This window comes from Balaenoptera acutorostrata, chromosome 5 (genome assembly GCF_949987535.1).
Source record: "Balaenoptera acutorostrata chromosome 5, mBalAcu1.1, whole genome shotgun sequence".
In the NCBI taxonomy this organism is placed as follows: domain Eukaryota; kingdom Metazoa; phylum Chordata; class Mammalia; order Artiodactyla; family Balaenopteridae; genus Balaenoptera; species Balaenoptera acutorostrata.
Window position 1 is genome coordinate 39,376,446 of NC_080068.1, and position 6,183 is coordinate 39,382,628.

Consider the following 6,183-nt stretch of genomic DNA (forward strand, 5'->3'; position numbering starts at 1 on the left):
AGTCTGTGTACCTATAGGTATTCTGATTTTGGTCAACAACTGATTGAACATTTATCCACTTAATACTTACATTGAAATAACTTTTAGGCCTTTTTTTGTCAACCCATTCTGGTTTCAGCCCCAAATAGTCATGTTTTCATTTTATTTAGCTTTCCTAGTAACCCCAGACACTGTGTAGGAACTGGGGAGGCTACTATGAGTAAGATAACCACTACGACAGTCCTTGAGGATTTCCAGTCTACTGGGGGACACAGACAAGTAAAGTGGCCTTTGCAATGCAGTGTGCTGAGAGCCATGATAGGGGAAGAACAGTGTTAAGAGAGTACATCAGAGAAGTGCCCATGTCAGACTTGGAGAGAAGAGATCAGAAAATGATCGCCAGAAATGTCTGATCTGAGACAGGAGAACATGTGGGAATTAGTTAGTTAGGTGAAGAGGACGAAAGTTCTTAGAGAAGAAAGATTGTTCTAGGCATCAGGAAGAGAAAATAAAAATGCCAAGAGGAAGGAGAGAACAAGGCTCTTTGCAGGGCTAAGCAGCTCTGTATGGACCCAGCTGGAGCGGTGCAAGTAGGATCCATTGAGACAAAACCTTGTAACCATATGAAAAATTGTTATAACAATAAAGTAAAATATCTTCACTAGAACCACGGACAGAGCTGGAAGTATCATTGGAAACAACTCTGTGCAAACTCTCCCTCATTTCACGATCTCTCTGTGACATACTGATTAAGGATCCTATAGCTGCTGCCTAAACCATCAAGGAAGGAGCAGGCAACAAGCTCTAATGGTTAGAAAGTTCTTTCAGAGTTTGAGTTATTAAAAAAATTTTCTATAACTTTATCTCCTAGTAAAGTTCTTCCATCTGGGGTAATAAAGAATGCCTCACCCTCTTTTACAGAAAACCATCTCAGATATTTGAAGACAACTTTGATATTTCTATTTAGTCCTATTGTCACCAACCAGTGCTTTCCAAAAGACCTTCTGTAATGACGAAAATGTTCTATAATCTACTCTGTCAAGTGTGTCAGTAGCTACATGTAGCCAGTCACTCCCATACTCGATAGACCTGCTCTAGACTAGGTCTCTACATTCACTTACACTATTTTTGTGTCATTATTGCTAGGCCTTAAGCCATTCCTAGTTACTGTTTTGAATCCAAATGCACCACAATAAACATGATATGCTTTTCCGTGTGCAGCCAACCAAGCAGTCAAATAAGATGATTGATTACCTTCTCTGCAGTTTGGGCTTGCCAATAATTCAGTTTAAGATTGTCTTAACATTGGGGTAAGTTAGTGCTTGTAGTCTACTAAGATTCTTAAGTTTTTTGGCTATGTGTTGCTATTAATCCAAGTCTGTAACTCTCAGCCTCCATTTGAACAGCTGATCTTTAAATGAAGGCAAAAATTTATTGGTTCTTGACTCTGTCATGTAGGACAAAGTGTTAGCTTTCTGTTTTTCCTTTGCCTTGATCATAAATTTGATAAGCTCACCTTCAATGGCATTATGCAAGGAAGATACATGTGTTTAACAGGACAAGGCCACAGCAAAGTCCCCTGTCACGACACTAGAAACACTCATTAATCAAGATAATTTGTATTCAGTTGTTCAACCAGGTAAGAATGTAACTATACGGACTTCCCTGGTGGCGCAGTGGTTAAGAATCCGTCTGCCAATGCAGGGGACAAGGGTTCTATCCCTGGTCTGGGAAGATCCCACATGCCGTGGAGCAGCTAAGCCCGTGTGCCACAAATACCGAGCCTGCGCTCTAGAGCCCGTGAGCCACAACTACTGAGCCCACGTGCTGCAACTACTGAAGCCCGCATGCCTAGAGCCCGTGCTCCGCAACAAGAGAAGCCACCTCAATAAGAAGTCCACGCATTGCAACAAAGAGTAGCCCCTGCTCGCCGCAACTAGAGAAAGCCCGCGCACAGCAACGAAGACCCAATGCAGCCCAAAATCAATCAATCAATAAATAAAAATTGAAAAAAAAAAAAGAATCTATATTCCTGGTCAAAAGTGATAAAGGAAGTAGTCAAGTTCTTGATCTGGATAGTGACTCATGGATGTGATCATTCATCAAGCTGTGGGCTTTTGTTTGTATGCTGTACTTCAATTAAAACTTTCTAACAGAGTATTGAAAAATACTGACATCCAGCATTGCAATCTCTATTCAGAACTCTGTTCACAAAGGCTTTAGGTCACAGGCCTCTTCCCCAGCTCTGCATGGCCACCCCTCCTAGGGAGCAGGTTTATTCTCTGGAGAAATTGAATAGAAATTGAACAAGAGAGGCTCAGGACTCTCTAGATACTGGGGAGGCCTCGTGTGAGGTGGGCATGAGGCTGAGAACAGAAGGATTTTGTGAAAGGGCACCTGCTGAACTTGGGGTCCTAGGTCCCCTTTCCATACCTGATCCCCAGAATGATGGCATCTAGGCATATTCTTCCCCAGACAGATTAGGAAATTCTTCTCCGGAGAAACTGAAACCAACCTACAGAAAAACACAAAGTCTGAAAAGACGGAGTGCTGCCTGATCGTCTAAAATGGTTTCAGAATCACATTTCAAATCCTTTCCCTCCTCAGAAATGTAACTCATTTGAAGCTGGAAACTTCAACGTTAATTTAAATCTATTAGGTGCTTGATGAAATATCTCCTCCGCTATATTGGGATTCAGTTCCCTCTCAACAGGGCTATTTTGCTTCCTTTTCCACCTTGAACATGGCTTTCCCTTGATAAAGGAGTGCAAGAATTGAGTTGTTCTGAAGCCCCCTAGCATGTTAATGGTGTGCCACCTACCCCTGAGGAGTGGTCCCTGCCTTATTCTCACGGCTTCCTTTTTACCTTCTTCTAGCACTAGCAGATGAATTATTTTCTAGCAAAAGAAATCTCAGAGACTCTTTTTTTAAAAAAATTTATTTTATTTATTTATTTTTGGCTGCGTTGTGTCTTTGTTGCTGCATGTGGGCTTCCTCTAGTTGCAGCGAGCGGGGGCTACTCTTGTGGTGCTCGGGCTTCTCGTTGCAGTGGCTTCTCTTGTTGCGGAGCACGGGTTCTAGGTGTGCAGGCTCAGTAGTTGTGGCTCGCGGGCTCTAGAGCGCAGGCTCAGTAGTTGTGGCGCACAGGCTTAGTTGCTCTGCAGCATGTGGGATCTTCCTGGACCAGGGATCGAACCCTTGTCCCCTGCATTGGCAGGCAGATTCTTAACCACTGTGCCACAAGGGAAGCCCTCAGAGACTCTTCATGGAATACAAGAAGTCTGGCTCAAATCTTCCAGAAGACTAAACAAAGTTTTACATTTTCCTTATCAGGTAAATACAGTCTTTGTTCAAGTTAAATACACACACACCCTCTAACCTGTAATTTGTTCCCTAAAAGAATACATCAAGCTGCATATCCCATGAGAATCTCCACTTACTAAGTCAAACCTTAGGATCCTGAAGCATCAGCGCGCAGTCAGACTTCAACGGGCCCCGGCAGCCCCATATCTGGCTCTGGCTTTGGAGTGCATGTCAAACACCCCTCTCTCTCTCTTCCGGCACCCCCACTATTTGCTGTTATTATTTAAAACTTTCTGAATTGATTGTTTAAATGGCAATGTAATTGCCAAATCCTACATTAAGTTGCTGTTACAATATTCTCCCCTTTTAAAAATCAATAAGACATTTCTTGAACTCCTACCACGTACAAGGAAGGCATCGCGTCAGGTGAACAGAGGATACGGGAGGAAAGATGGAGAATAGCAAAGTCCCAGGAGAAAAGTACAGGAGAATGAAATGACACAGTGCAAAATAGAAATCTTTGGATTAAAAGAGGTAGCAATACAAGGCAGCACGTGCTGAGGTGTGATAAAGGTGAGTGATACAGAACGAGGAGTGAGGGAGAGTGGCGAGAGGTTGCTGTCACCTGAAGCAGGGACAGGACCTCGGTAAGGAAGGTGGGGCTGGTGGGGGGAGGCTGGAGCTGGTCCATTAGAGAAGGGGAGGGAATTTGTAACACAATAGCTAACGTTTATTGCGCAGAGCAACACATACTTCACATGGAGCATCTTACTAATCCTCACAAACTCCCTATGAAATGTTATCATCCTCATTTCACGGATGAGGAAATCAGTGCAGAGCAGCAGGAGGGGGAAGGGCTTTCTAGGAAGTAGACCAGTTCCCTGGAGCCAAGGGGCAAGGCCTGCTGTCCCAGCAGCTGCAGCTCAGTCCCCTGTGCTGCCTGGTGACGGGTTCAGTCTCCTGTGAGCAGGTCTCCTGGGAAGGTACCCTGGGCTCCGAGCCTCCGAGTACGCAGTGAGCCTCCACCCATCCTGACTTTTGCTTATTTTCTCAATAGTTTGAAGGTAGTATTTCATATAGTGGGTTCTACCCTCTCATATCCTTCCTTTCAATGTTTGAAACACAACAGTACTCCTAAGAGTGTCGTAAAGACGTTTTACCATGGTCCTCTGGTGATTTTATGGAAGAATGTCAACATTTGACAGCCACCTGCCAGAGCATCCATTTGACGAAGGGCACATCACTCTTCTGAACATTAGCTGAAAGATTCTGATCTTTTCGAAGAATGGATTAGAAGCTAAATCCTCAGAGACAAACATACAGCCCTTGTGCACTCATGCATGAAGATCTTGAAGAGCATCTTTCTCCAGCTAGGGGAATTTAATAGCCCTAGGCTTTATGCGAGAGCTTAGGAATCGGAAGTTGGGATGAGAATTGCTTTAAGTATTGCAGACCCAAGCTTTTCCAAAGGTCTACATGTCTTTAGCCAGATTATATAGAAAAAAATAAAATACTAGTTAATTATGACTTTGTAGATACTAACTCTAAGCATATCCTACCCCTCATTTTAATTACAATATTAACTTTAAGCTTTCAAATTACATTAGCAAAATCCAAAATAGATAATCTAAGAAACAATCTCGTTTTCTAGAATAGACTCAGATCTATGTATTGTTTTTGTACTCTAGTCTTTGTATTTATTTCTGTCTGTCTCACCAGCAAGTGCTAAAAGACAGAACGCTTAATTCAGGTAACTTTAAAAGAAGTCTGGCCAGTGAATCGTATCAAAATCCATTTGTACTAAAGTGCCTGTGAATGAGTCTTACTACTTTCTGGATGGCTACTGGCTTAGAACTTTCTTTCAAGTGTCTTCTTAAAGACTGTGCATAAGAATGAGGGGGTAATTTTGGGAAGTATCCCCTGAGATTTTCTCAGAAGATACAAGTCTGCGGTGCATGAATGGTCAACATAGTGGCCACAACCATGGCTTCTTAAGTCAAAAGTCTGGCCCCGTGGGTCTGAGGTGACTTCACCTCTCAGACAATTCCCACAAATATAAATGGAAAAAAAATGGCATCTACGTCAGAGCGATAAGTGAGACCATGCACAATTCAGGGTGTACTGTCAGTGCTCAGTAAAAGGTAACTAAATATGAAAGAAAATTAGAATGTACCAAGTTGTTTAAAAATGTTTAGCACCATTTTCAACAGTAGGTGTCGCTCTCTCCCTAAGTGCTGGAAGGAGTTGCCTTCTACTGTTAGTTCAGACACCTGTGTGTTCCAGTATTAGGGAATGAAAGCAGACGATAAAAGAATTCCCTTAGATACCTTACAACTAAACAGCAGTTTTAGGTACAGCCCCCAAATTGCTGTTTGAGATTTAAGAGATTGATTAAATAGACACACACACACACGGCAGTAAGGGTTGGAAAGGGAGAATGAAAAAGGCCAGACAACCAGGTACTAGTTAGAAAACATGGTCTAGCAAGTCTCAGCTGTAACTTTCTCAACTCTTATTTGAACCTCTTTACTGTATAAGTGTAAAAACAAACAAACAAAAAGAAACTTACCAGAAGATGGCTCCATATTTTTAAAAAATTACGATTTGGTGCTACCGTATACACAGTTAGAATTATCACCTTTTGATTTAAATTAGACTCTAGATACTTGAAATTAAACCAGCCCTAAAAAGTTTAGCTCCATTCTTCCATCTGTACATTTTCTAAGTGGAGAAAAGAGCTGCTTCGATATCCTCCATTTTATTAGGTCAATAGAATTTCCCACAATAGGTAGCCTGATAAATACATGTTGAAACTGCCAAAAGTTTAGCAAATGAAGCACTTAAAAAGATAAAAACTATTCCTTTTATGACAAAATATAATAATTTAGTGATTTCTGTACT